The following is a 15,192-nucleotide window of genomic DNA, read 5'->3' on the forward strand; positions in this document are numbered from 1 at the left end:
ATAGAAAATACTTACCCATTTGTAGCAATAAATCTGAGAAAAATATGAATTTTGTATTCAATATTCATTGTTTATTTAAATCACTCGGTTTCTAAAACCTTCAGCTGGCGCTGTCCAATATATTACCTTTAGCCGTCCATTATTAACATTAACCCGTAGTTGTCCAATAAGTTGGAGCTTTTTAGACAGCTATAGGTAAATGATGGACTGGAAAAGGTGACATATTGGACAGCGACAAGTGAGGTCTGTTGTTTCTGTTGGATATTGTACTAGAGACATGTGTGCTTTTATTGTGAATACTAAATATAAATATGTTGTATATCAATGGAACATTCATGTGTGTATGAAGGTAGTATACGACCTACCATGTAAGTGAATTAAAATCAGCTTTGGTATATGTGTAGCTATTAAATGTATGGCAACTTAACAATTCTGATATCCTGAGGTTGAAATTATTCTGCATAAGGAAAAAATAATAGCATGCAATGACGCTGTGATTTGAAGAAAACTTAAATCTGTAAAACTAATTGATTTGTTTATTCGAGGAATTAATTCTCAGCTGTATTTATACTCTACTATACTCTACGTTTCTTCTATGTGTTTTTGACAGTTTACACATAGGGCGTTTTATGAATTCACAACCAGAAAGGTTGGATATTTGTATCAAACGTTACTAGACATTTAGAGAGAATGTTTATCAAACCGTTTCCTGGATAAGACACACTATCAAATTGGCTGTGTATTTGTTTTTGATCAAGCCATTGTGTATTGTTGATTAGTCAGACAAATTTGATCACCTTTAAGAGTATCAGCGTCATGGTTCAATAAACACTAGTATAAAGTCTGTTTGTGATAATATCACCATCCTTTACGGGTATATTTTATCTACTGTGTCCCTGCATATTAAAGACACAATGAAATACAAAAATGTAAGTGTGACCTATATAATATATATACTCATACAAATCTATGTGTATCTATACATATTAATGACATAGTACTATTGATGATTTCCGTTTGGAGATCTAGATATATATGACATATATAAATATATAAACCTATATTTTGACCTAAGTCTGAACCACGTGAATGCGATTACAAATTACCAGCATATTGTAAACAGGACCTACCTGATGATGACAATATGATCAGTACGTACCCAGTTATCTATATGAACCCACAGGTAAGTTGTTACCGATATCTAAGCCAGGTGTATGATGATGGACGAATGTTTATCTCTGTGTCACACATATGTCCTTGTGTATGTGTGACCTGTTTCACAGATGCATCCAGACCTAGGATTTGTCAAATGGCTGAAGCAGGCCCAAGCCTATACCTAGCAGCCGTTCAGCTTGGAATCATCGATTTTTCTCGCCCAATGTTTGCAGGACCACATTCTGGCTGGTGCGGAGAATGGTGACTAGCGAATTGTTTTAAGAACTCCCGACAATATTGACCAGGTTGGCTAATAATTGGTTTTAATCAATTAAGCAGTCATATTATTGACTGGAAACAGGTGGTCAAATTTACAGTAGGCATATAGCCTTGCGAGGAGTATCCTCGAAAAGCAAATCTCTGTAAAGCAGAAATAATTTGATCTGAGTAAAGTCCTGTCGGATATCACAGACAGAGTAAGATAAAAATGATACTATCTGGACTTTTATTTATTAAACATTAAAAATCATTTCACTGACGCTTAATTTATTTGTGGTTATTTTTGAGAACATGGATTTTGTCTTTACCAAATATGTCTTTAATTAGAGTTTTGAAGTTGTATATGCATATTACCTAGCCAGCTATTAAACCCGATAGTTAGCCCGAGATACTCTGGCCCTGACACCAGACTTAGACATCATGACAGATAGATGCCTAAACCAGACATCAATCTTTCATAACGTCTAAGTCTGGTGTCAGGGGCAGAGTATCTCGGGCTACACGATAATATGCGATGACGGGTGTTTAAAAATGTGACTAAACGCCTGAATTTCCCCGTCTTTTGATAAAGTATGGGCAAACATGGGTCTGTCATACGGACAGGGATATCCTTACCATCCGTCGTAAAAGATGTTTGACGTCAACCCTCGGACAAGTCTGCTAGGGTTGACTAACCAAAATCATTCACTCAGATTGATATATTCCTATCCACTTGTGAGGCACATGTAAGATTACATTTGTTCTTGTTTTGAAATGGGTTTTCGCCTTTTGATGGAGTCATTGACACTGCCTCACTGTTGGTGAGCTTTAGCTCAGGATCCAACATCCTCGATACCCCAGGGGTTACTATATATAACTGACGTTATGTAGTTATTTTTTGAGAACTGGTCATCTCATCTCATGTTAAAACTGAACCACTCACATGCTTGCAAAAATATCCTTTGAAGACTACAGAGAGAGCAACACCAAACTTCAAAGCCACACAGTCAACCATAGTGTATCGATATACGACTCTTTTGATGTACATCATAGACATCAATAATACCTGTTCTGTGTTGTTGCTTCAGGTTGTACTATGAGATAGTCTAGGGGTGGATATAACGTCAGGTATAGTAACCCATGGAGTATCGAGGATGAGGATCCAAAGTTTTGACTGGAACTTGGTTCGTTGCACAGTTTGAATGCATCATAGCTATTCATACAGGGTTTTGACATTTAAAGCGAGTTAACATTAGGATTAAAAACAGTGATGTACGTCTCAAAATTGCAAAATTCGGTAAAACGATCAATTATTCTATTGCTACATTTAGCGTTGTTTCTACTTACAAACCACATGGATGAAGAACAACATACGAGAAACAACACGATTTCATTTTCATAAATCATTGTGAATATCCCAAACATATTTTTATCTTGTTTATTTTCTGTGTAAGCAAAATATTATTTTTATTTCCTCCAGAAAATGTGGAAATCAATGCAGTATCAATTATCATATCCCATTTGTTGTTGACATAGCAGTATGCATATGATAATGATATGATAAAGCTTACTAGTTTATTAAGTACTGTTAGGAACGAGCAAGTCATAAACAGGTGATTTTAATCGGATTGCCTAAATGTCTTTTCTTTTTTGTTGTTGTTATAAATACATTACGATCAGATGAAACACCATTAAAAAATTAAAAATGACAAAACAAATTTCCTTACTTGAAATTAAACGACTCGCATACGTGTGGTACTACGTGTACTATAAGTGATGCATTGTATAGAATGAACTGATTCGGTTAGGGAAAGACACCTGCGTGGTTGAAATATTGAAGAGTTATATCAGAATCTCACCTCGCACACATTGTAATCAATAATAAGGAGTTTTACGGTAAGTTATAAATCCTAATTAATACCGCCGACAGAGTATAAACGATACACATAATTTAATCAACAACTGATCAGGAGGTCGATCGTGTCTTGGTATGGGAAGGTGTCATTTGGTAGCAAATATGGCGTCGCAAGCTCACCTTGAGTGTCACTCGTGTCTCTTTTATGCTTCATGCAGTATTCGTGTAGATATTGCGTTTCGGTGACAAAACCGATAGCAGTTTCTAAAAATGCAAGAGATAATTACTGTCCCCACTTAAAAATAATAATATATTGAAGAAAATTCACGCGATTTTCACGCAAAAACAGAACCTGGGCATGCTAACGAACTAATTTCACATTCAGCCAAACAGAGTCATGTACCATGCCCAAGTGCTTTTTTTTGTGTGAAAATCGACTGGCTTTTCTTCAATAGATTTTCATTTAAGTGAGAACAGTAATTATCTCTTGCATTTTTTGAAACTGCAGTCATTTTGTTACCCAACGCAATATCTACAAGAGTGTTGCGTGAAGCATAGAAGATACATGGGTGATTTCCCATTCACGGTTGTCACTCGAAACCGAGCTTTTAACACCACATTTGCTTCGTATACCATTACACCTTCGCACACCAAGACACGTTCGACCCCCTGTTGATGTTAAATCGTGTTAATATGTGTCTAGTTAACACAGAAATGCAAATGAAGTAATTTATTTTGCCTTTGGTGCGTGCACAATCAGTTCATAATTCCATATAGGGTATACTGCTGAGATTTTTTTCGGGATGCAATTAATTAATAAAAACTATATTTATATTGAAGTAAAGTAAGATGCTCAAACTTTTCAATGGTGGTAATGGTGTAAAGCAAGTAACTTTTGTAACTGAAGAAAAATAACAATTCGTCTGCTGCTGTTTTTGATAGAGAAAATATACTATTTGTCACCGGTGGAGCATCTTTAAATGCGAAAGTATACATTTGGATTATTTCCCTTCATCCGAAGCTAATTGGATTAACAGTAGTTTTTACCAAGCTGATAAGCTTTCAAAACGTATTCAATGAGACTAATTCACTTACCAGGTGATATCCGAAAACATTTGTGCGGGACTAGTATCTCCAGTTCTGATGGAACGCAACTCATTGTAATCTTCCTGCTGAAATGACGTTAGCGCGGGATATCGTATTTTGGCGTCGCAAACGTTATCAGATATCATGTGGTACTTGAAATGGCCCCTATCATTATTAGCTAACGGTTAAATCTTTGCTATGATTAGGAACACGAAATAAACAAATCGGTTTAGGAGTCTCCGACATTTAAAATGAAAGGGCTATTTTGTTATCGATAGCTATATCAATGCCATATTTTCGAAATTGTGGTTATTTTTAAAATTTTGTGTTACTTTAGTGTAGCAATGATTTTTATGAATGCACATTTTGCACTGAAGATGTCTGATAGAACTGACCATTTATTGTGATTGTATTTGTGACATTAATCGCTTCCCTGGTAGTAGTCATGCTAAAATCTTTTTACAGTTTATAAAGAACTCTTTTTACACGAGTATGTGATTTCTACAGATAGGCTCCTTTTCTCTCTCAACATTTCCTATGTATTTAGTAGTTTTAATACTGAAATAAACAAGTAACGCATAGGTTTAAGTCATTAAAAGGATGGCTTATTTCTCAAAATTACTCACATAAGTTACATATCTCATACTAGAAATCTATAACTCGTAAAACTCGAGAAATTCCAAAAATGAATGAAATATAAAACGCAAGTTTTCTCTAGAACTTAAATTATGCACAAAGACGCGACTTACAATGTAACGGATTAATGTAATCAGCAAGATAATATTCCTACATCCGTATGTATTACAGACTGTCCCTGTTCATTGACCACTAACATAAATCAAAATAGAACTTCATATGTAAAACTAATATATAGTTTTACATTTTTCGCTAATACTGAACTAAATTTTTGCCGTAATACACATTTTTCATTTCACTTTATGTTTATATTTACTTATTTCTCTTCGATTATTTACACACATAACAAAGAAATTTCCTTTGGTAGTTTGAGATTTAATAGATTCAAATTACCTTTATTTAACAGTTAAAGTAATGATTGCAATTGTTATTAAAGTGTACAGGGAATGGAAAATGATATTTAGATATGTTATTCTGTCAGATCTCCTGACAAGAATGTTGAAACCCGCATCAAAATCGGCCGCTTCAGTACCGAGATACCGCCCTCCGAAGTGCTCGATTTTTACCTGTATATCGACTGCTTATCAGGGTATCGGCCGCTCACCCTGATTTGGGAAATAACAGGAAGTGACGTCACGAGGACAACGGCAGTGTGAGCTGTACATGTTTGATAGTGGGGTTATAGCACAAAGTTGGACATATATATTCCTGAAATGGGGCTACGATAATTTGACAAATATATATACAGTTATGATGACGATTTGCTCATATTATATTAGGAAACATTGCAACTGAAATAAGGCTAAAATACATATTTATGATAAGTCTAAAGGCATCACCTTGTGTACCTTGTGTAAACTTTTATACATACACAGCTCGGTACATTTTACTAGATATCTAATCTCTGTTTCAACAAATTACTAAATTATCAAACTTCGGTAATATTCAATTTTCTCTATGTAATCTTAAAAGAGACAAATTCGGAAAATGATGGTCATATAATTATCCATTTGAATATATTTCTGTATATTCAAGAACCAACATAACACAAAAGAAAATGTGTTGAATGTATTTTATAGTTCAATACACGTAGCCATCATAGACATAAATTGGGGGGTTAACAATAAAACAAAACTTGAGAGTTTTAATCTACAATATAAAATTCATTTATAGCTATAACGTGTTTCTCTTCTCTTTTAAGCTATGTCGACATGTGTTATTTAAACAATCTTCAACAGTAAATTTATTGATCATACAGATTATTATTTTTGGTATCATAATAATGATCGATATTGACCAAAATTCACAAAGAATTGGATATCCGAAATCTAGTATCAAAATTCTGACATTGTGCATTATATTTGCATTTGTTCTTTCTCGACATGCCATTTATAAATAATTTTGCAGTTTTTTTTATGAAAATACATATACATGTACATGTACATGTAGCCAGAAACATTTATGATGTACAAAGTGCTTGATACACTTGTTATATGTTACGCACAAACGGTATATTTTACTTTAATTTTTAAACCAAAAATTTATAAGTGTTTACAAATATGACATTATACAACAATAACATCATGGCCTATCGCTAACTTACCTGTGGACTGATATTTTGACACGTGACGTGTGCTAATCAACAAAGCGTGACGGGTCACTAAACACCTTTCTTACGTAATCCCCTCATTAGCCAGGATTGATCACGCGTTTAAGTTATATTACTGCAGTATACAGGTATAGAGATTAACGCGGCACGACATTGAAAGTATTCTGATTTTGAAACTTGATATCTGATATTTGGATTAGACATAGACATCTTCAGTTCGTCTGACCCGTGCATGATTTATTGTTCTAGTAAAGACACTAATGAATGAACTTGAGCGAAATATCAACAAGTCGTCGGATGAACTGTATTACGTGTATTTGAAAGCTGAATGTATTTCGTCAAAAAACAATTAGATCGGAAAATATCACTCCATCTAAATTCTAAATATGTGTTACGGTTCTCAAAACTTGGTTTATAGAATTAAATCCACCAACTCACAGTAGAATTAAATGACAAACATATTTACTGGTAATTAAGCAATGGTATTAAATGTGTAATAAGTCACACGATCGATTTCAGACAAAACACAATTAGTAGATGCATTTGCACATATGCAAAAAAATCTGTTTAGAGTTATACCTTAAGTCGTATGGGCAGGTTTTATGAAAAAGTCAGAATTTTGTAAACTGGCCATGGGTTCAAGGATTTATTTGACCAGTAGACATTAGACGACCCGAGCTGGGTTTTAAGAACATCGACGTCCTTGATATAATGTTCATGTACATATGGTCCCAAACACCGCGGATATACAACGTACATGAATTATTATGTACATTTTATTGTGTATAATTATGCAGTAATCGCGCAGAGATGTTCATTTATCTACGACAGGTACATCAATATACATGTATGCATGGCATAAATCCCTATTTCCATGCATATTCCAAACTCATGTCTGTGATTGAGGATAATATCAAATAGGTATCGGACATGTACACAGGTATTTGTGTCTTCAAAATCGATTTTTACAAACGGATGGTTCACATTAGATGGCAGACACCGAATATCGCCACTCTATCTTATGCGAGTAGAGTCGATCCCGTTGTCCTCGTGACGTCACAGGTCAGGGGTCCTGAATCGGGGTCAGTGGCTTGGGGCTTCAGGTGTGTTCTACAGATCGGTCCATTAAAATTATCGAAATGTCTCGCTGTCTCCGCGTCGGCTTATCTCTCAAGGGGGACAATCGCGGTGACATGTCACCATGAATCGTCACCGAGAATCTTCAAAGCGGCGTCTCCGCGACCCATCGTGATCACGGTGATCCGCCATGTCACCATGATCCGCAGCGATCGTTTCATCGCGGATCTTCAAAGCGGGCGGTCCTCCGCGGATCGCGGTAGCACAGTCCCTGAGTGTCACGTTGTCAGTGTTACACTGGCAAAGATTACCTGAGATATGTGTTCCGTCGGCAGACGGTGAAACGTTGAGTCATATCGAAAATATAGTTCATTATAGAATACGATATGAAATATAAATAATTGATAATCTTTTTCATATTTTAATGTGATCGTAAGATACGTTTTCAATCAGAAATTTCCAATGTTTTTAAAGCTTTTGTTTTTCTCTAACACAAGTGACCGATAACTTGGACACGCTTGTTCATTGGTGGGCAATTTTATGAATATTAATCCAGCAAAACTTGCAATATTTATTTAGCAGAACCTGTAACGGTAAATAACTTCTGTCACTAAAAAGATTCCCCGTCTTCTGGCATATTTTGTAACGACATTGAGAATGAAACCAACTTCATTTTAAGCGAACCGTTAACTTTACAGCGAGAAAAATTCTTTTAAAATTTGGAACGACTTTTGTCTTCTAATGATCTACAATTTCTACAGGATTTAGGCCTCTTTATTAAAAACTTCTGAGGAAAGCGGCCTTGATAATTGTTTAACTTGTTGTTTAAATATACTGTGTGTTCTGTATGTTTTTCACTGCCCTTTTGTATGAATGGTTAAGGGTTAACCTAATCCTAACCCTAACCCTAGAAAATAATAAAGCTGTTTTTATGTCCCACACTGATCGGTGACACTCAGTGGAAAACATTTTTTTTATGATTGGCTGACCAAAGCAAATCCTCTGTCGATAGAAAACGTTGCTGTAACATATATATGTTTTTCAAAATCTCTTTTTTATTAATCAATGTATTCAAGAGTCATAAAAACGTATTCATATACGTATAAAAAGACAATCGTACAAGTATTTGCTTGTCTCATGAAATACATACATGTTTAGAGTATTTAAGGTGAATAATCGACTTTCTACATTTGTATGTTACCGTACTGCATAGCTGTCCTAATTCGAATACAGCGTTGATAAAATAACTACCGCATTGTTTACATTAAAGTTTTTTTTTACTTAGCGATGGGTTTAATTTCAATGTGGCTTATCTGAATGATCTTGAATTTTATAAAAAACCGAGGATAAGAGATATGAAGCTTCAGATAAATGTGTTATAGATGTAAAATTGTAGTATTCAGCCGCTAATGCTTCATATAGTGTAGCGATGCATATGCCGTAAATCTCTAAATATTTATTATAAATATTTCAGGCAAAATGGATATATAATAATTCAGGATTGTAAGATTTTCATGATATAAGATGTGGGAAATTAAGTTACGTATATTTTTGGTATAATAGATATGCATGTTGATAATGTGATTTTGAAAAGAAAATGTAATAAAATAGTCAGAAGAGTACTAATGTTCTTGCTGTGACTTTATCGCACAGGTGTTTCACTGGTAAATCGTTTTCTAAAAGAGACTATAACTTACCTGTAATTAGCCCCTATTGTTCTCTATTCGTCCTTATTAAAATAGGATATAGCTCGTCATTTACCTGTACAACATCGATCACCATGGGATGTGTTAATTACACGCGTCCTAACACCCCTTCCTCCTCCCGACAGAAATAATAAATGTTTTAATTATCAAAACTACAAAACTCAATGTGATTTTCACTTTTTTATTATTATTATCAGAAGCATATATCATATATGTATATATGTTTCTGTTATTATTATTTCTGTCAAATCAGACACGGATATACGTTTTTGTTCATATCAATAAAAAAAAAACCTGGACAATTAACTTCTCACACGTGTTCGTTGTTATTTGTACCTTGAATCTCTTCAATTCCCAGCGTGACGCGCACGGGTATTTTACCTGTACAGGTATAAAGGTCACGACAGGTGTTACCTTGTGTCGACCCTCTGTCGCTGGCCACGGGCGGAGTTCACCTGTAATTAACACCTTCTTGGGAGGGAGATTAACTCTATACCCAACTTACCTGTGCCCCGTACAATGTGACAGTACATTTCACGTACTGTCGTATTTCAGTTTTGATATTTACAATATGCTTTCTTATATATTACGTTGGAATGAATTAGCTTATCACACTTATACATTGTATGAATAATTATTTGTTTGTAACTGTAAATTGCAGAGTTGCTTGATGTGATATGTGATCAAATAACTTTGTTTCTTACACCGGTTACAAATATACGTAGAAAATTGTCGCAATGCAATTTTACAGTAATCTTCAGTGTACATCTGCATCACTATCTTCATCGTTGTTGTCATCAATGATTTTGCATAATTGACTTAATTTGAATATAGATAACTGGAAGGGGAATATTTTCATTCTTTATATCTTGACTATATGCATGAACTATATAATGAGAGAACTGCAAATGGCGAAACACGAATTCAAATGTTTAATCTTTATTACAGTAGCTGTACTGTGGCGTACATGTATGTACATGTAGTACGTACATTTTTAAATGTACATGTGCGATCCTAAAATCGATGCCTAGTCAATTGTAAGCAATGAACTTTTATGTACACATATACTGTATATCTATACTTATAAATGCACACCCTAGTAATACAATGTATAATCCTTTATGAAAAATATTCCGAGAATACGTTTTCCATGGTAAGCGGAAGAGCCTTTCGACAATCTGAAAAATAAAACAAACGTAAACTTGTGATTGATGCGGGAAACACTATAAAATGTTACTTATTACAATTGTTGAGTTATGAAATATCGATAATAGAAATCAAGCATATAGATGGAAATTTGATGTACTAATAATGCATTTTAAATGTGTTTGTGTGAAAATCGTTTATTCGTCATTTCGACACCATGATACTATTTAAAGTACCGGTATACGCCTGATCGCTTCACTAAAATTATGACATTGTGACGATAATATTATCAATAAAGTGTTGTTGTAACAATTTGTTTGTTATTTCTTAAAATATCGGATAAATATGACCCTTGCAATAATACAATTCTCTCTTAATACATACGGTTGTACACGTAATTTGTAAACGTACACATGTACGTGTAAAGTGGAAACTTCATATCGAGTTCAGTCGTTTTCTACTTCATTGTGTTATTATCAGTAAAGAGATGTTGTAATAATTTGTTATTCTTAAAATATCGGGTGAATGAGACACTTTAGAATAATACCATTCTTTCTTAATACATATAGTTGCACATGTAATTCATTTTGTAAACGTACATTTTGTACCTGTAAAGTGGAAACTTCGTATTGAGTGCTGTCGTCTTTGACCTCATCGTGTCCATATAGTTTTCATAGGCAAATGTTTATATGGTATACAGAAATTTTAATCGTAAACATACTCCCGTTTTTTTATACTTTCGTTTGTATTTCAGAACGTCAAGATCCTTAATTTATTTACCGTCAAGCCATTTCCGTGATTATAACAATGGTATTTCCGGTCTATGCTTGCCGATCGTTTAGCGTTTTGCGTAAATCGTTATTGCGTTAATCGTTGATCGTTAATCGTTAGCAATCGTAAGATTTAGCTAACGGACGGATTTTTTGAGTTACGTTTGCGTTAGGCTGGGAACGTTAAACGGTTCAGGTACTGTAACTATCTATGCAGAAATGTCAGCAAAACTTGGAAGACAGCATTGGAAAGGGAATAATCCAATCTCCATTTTGGTGTATGACATTTAGGATCGGTCGGTAAATAAAGAAGAAATCGTGAATTAAAAACTTTTTACTTTACGATTGCGCTTCTCAATTTTATAAGTTATCATTTTAAAATGAATCTTTCCGTCCTTTTGTATGGGCGCTGCTTAAGCATTCCGTATAAAATGGAATATTTCATAGTATTGATTTTGATTGATACATAACTATATTTACCATATACGTATCGTATAGATACCATATATGTACCTCACAAATTACGCAGTGTTTGTGTGAGCATATACACTTAAACACAATACAAAGTACTATTTTTTTTCTTCGATTTGGTCTTATATTTATGGAAAATTGATCTAATAATTCTGAACAAAATTGTCTAGAAATACATGCCATAGTTCGTGTACTAATTCCCAAACCCCCTATTTTTTTTATGACATCAGTCTATATAGAGACCGTCTTATTTAAGACTTCGTGTCTAATTTGGTGACCGAGTCGAATATTGCAGCGGTGATCTAATTTTCAGTGGCGGGTCTAATTTTGATGACCCAAGCCTAATTTTTATAGTGGTGGTCTAAGTTTCAGTGACGAGTCTAATTTTTAGCGACTGGGTCAAATTGTGATGGCTCAGTCTAATATTACAGCAATTATCTAATTTTAACGACCGGGTCGAATTTTGATGACCTCAGTCTAATTTTATAGTGGTGGCCAAATTTTCAGCGACCGGGACTAATGTTGGTGACATCAGTCAAATATCATAGAGACGGCCTTGGGTTAAATATTGAAGGTTCAAAGGAGTTCACTGACATGTCCTTATTTTGTGTTTTTAAAGTTTCTCTACTAGTTTGAATTTTGACACCATTTTCTAAAAAAAAAATATCACTTATTATCTATGTCTTAAATTTATTCGACGGCCGAATTACGACGACCTTATCTAAACTTGCCATCACTAGCTAGTATAGTCTATTTCATCGTGCACCTGTCTTAAATTATAGCCAGGTCTAAAGAAAATAGTTTGAGGTCGATAACTAATAGAACGGTCTTGTGTATGTATAGTGTATCGTCTCTAATGTAGCTTACGACCGCTTTATAGCTATACCAATATACTTCCAAGAATTCATGTTTACAAGGATTGATGTTTACAATAAGAACTTAAAATAAAATCGGTTTCTAAATATAAGTTTCATACACATTGTGAAATGAAGATGACTTTTATTTTAAGATAAATGTGTGCAACCCTCATCCGCAGACTACACTCTTCAGCCTCCCGCTGTGATAGACAGATTTACCTGTGTCCGGCCAGCTAAGTGGTCATCGTAAGCAAGGACAAATAAATCCATGTCGGAAGATTATCCAGAAGCCGTCAGTATCATCTGTCTCTGGCGTTAAGTTATACGTAATGTTGTTCATTAATAAAATTCTTGCAATATTCCGGACGAATTTTACGTAGGTATGTCGTCACGTGCCGAAAAATGTCCAAATATAACCACTACAGCTTGACACGTATGTGTTGTCATAGCGACGGCTGCCCCAGAACATAGCCACGGGCGTTTACCTGTAGACTTTTTTTCAAAATGTAGGGTGTGCAGTTAGTTATGGTTTTTGATTATCGATAGACATCATGTCTGTGAACATTTAGCAGCACCATTGAAATTTCGATGATGAGTTTTATTTATATATTCGCCCTTGATATATCATTATATATCGTGAAGTATTATTTCGTATTATTTACAATAATAAAATTAACCAACCTTGTATACAGGCGGAGGAAACTTTCAAGCTGTGACAATGATTTTATTTTCATACATGTAAACATACCGTTGTGTAAATATTACGAACTAATATTTCTGCTACCGATCTTGGTAATTAAGGGAAAAGTCAATTGTTTTCTGTAATCAAAAGTGATTATTATTTCTTTGGTAAAATTCCAATATTCCCAGTGACTACACATACACATGAATACATGTATCATATCAAGGACTGATACGTCCTTCATTATGTTATCCAAGACCCGACCCGGGTAAGCTGATGTCTCCTAGTTCTTTCATGATATATGGCATGATTCTAAACCGAACGTTTTGTATATAAGTAATTATGTCTAACAATATATCTTGAGAGCAGATTTATTTTCATTTTCGTGAATTGGCGGCTTTAATTATACATATAAAGTTTTGAGAACCGCCATAACACAAATACATATATGTATCATTTAGTGGAGTGATATATATCGATCTATTTTTTCTGACAAAAAAAAACCCATTCAGCTTTCATACTGTACATGACTTGTTCATATTTTGCTGAAATTCATTCATTAATTAGTGTCTTTATTTATAAAACAGATCATGCACGGATGTGAAGAAAAAACTGAGACTAGAGACTTCTTAGCTGATGTCACGCTGTGTTGTAATCTTTAACTGTATACTTCGCTGGTCAACATCGTCTCAATACGGTCTCATGAGAGGGGCCAGATTACGTAAGAAAGAGAAACTATCAACGGGAGTGAGCAAATTGACCATCATGTAATTTCAATTCACACTGTACACAGGTCTTGGCCCAATTTGTACATTACATATAGCAAGTGTATCATGTGTATGTATTTTTCAATCAGATTGATGTATTTATACTAGGAACAGTAACAGTAATATTATTTACAATGGCATATCGAAAAAAGAACTATTCAAAAGCAAGGATTTATAAGTGAAAACTAATAATTCCTTATCAAAAGTAATGCATAATGTCAGAAATGATATTTCTGATAATTGCTAGATTTCGGATATTCAATTCTTTGTTAGTTTTGTTCAATATCGATCATTATTTGATATACATATGATAATAATGATAATTCATATGACCAATAAACGTACTGCATCACTCTGTAGATGATTGCTTAAAACAGATATTTAGAATATTTTGATATACTATCCAAATCTTTGCTTTAAAGAAAGAAAATCACGTATATTGAACAGAACATATTCAAATGAATATCAGGATTACGAGCCGCACACATCTAATACGTATACAAGGTGATCCCTTTAGACTATTATTTTAGCATTAGTTCAAATGCAATACTTCGTAATTTATTCATATAATCATATCATCATCCTAATTGGTCAAGAAGCTTATAGCTTAATCATACCGAGGATCAGGTATAATTGTGTGTGTGTATATATATAGTTGTAAATTATCATAGCCCCATATCAGACATACATTATTTGTACTTTACACTACAAAAACAGCCCACTGCCGGTAATGACGTCACAAGTTCGGTTATTCCCCCAAATCAGCAGTCGCATGAGTCGTTATACAGGTACAAAATGAGCAATTTTGAGGGAGGTATCTCGGTATAGCGGCCGGTTTTTTATGCGGTTTTGATATCATTGTCAGGAAATTTAACAGAATAAAATATCAAAATATAATTTTCCTTTCCGTGTACAACATAAGCGAGTCAACATGAGCCATATGAGCGAGGTACTTCGACAGCGGTATCGTTGCCAAGACCAAGGACGTATATGAGACTTATAAATCCTTGCCCAGACGATTTTTCCTGAGATGTGCATAAGGCCATGCGATTTTTACGGGTTTTTTCTTAATTAATTTAAACGGCGCTTTAATTTCAGCTAAATTTAAGTGTCCGAA

At 34.3% G+C, this 15,192-nt stretch overlaps 1 protein-coding gene across 2 annotated transcripts in view; it reads right to left on the reverse strand.

Annotated features, from left to right (window-relative positions):
• Window positions 1-1,673, reverse strand: part of LOC138332029 (argininosuccinate lyase-like) — a 79,093-nt gene extending 77,420 nt beyond the window's left edge. Inside the window, exon 1 of one of the 2 annotated variants that reach the window (XM_069279963.1) lies at window positions 1,160-1,673. The gene's annotated coding sequence lies outside the window, so the exon portion shown is untranslated. Of the gene's footprint in view, window positions 1-1,130 lie in introns of both variants that reach the window. The other variant, XM_069279965.1, reaches the window with a different exon arrangement.
• Between the last annotated feature and the right edge of the window lie 13,519 nt (window positions 1,674-15,192).

Source organism: Argopecten irradians, chromosome 9 (genome assembly GCF_041381155.1).
Source record: "Argopecten irradians isolate NY chromosome 9, Ai_NY, whole genome shotgun sequence".
In the NCBI taxonomy this organism is placed as follows: domain Eukaryota; kingdom Metazoa; phylum Mollusca; class Bivalvia; order Pectinida; family Pectinidae; genus Argopecten; species Argopecten irradians.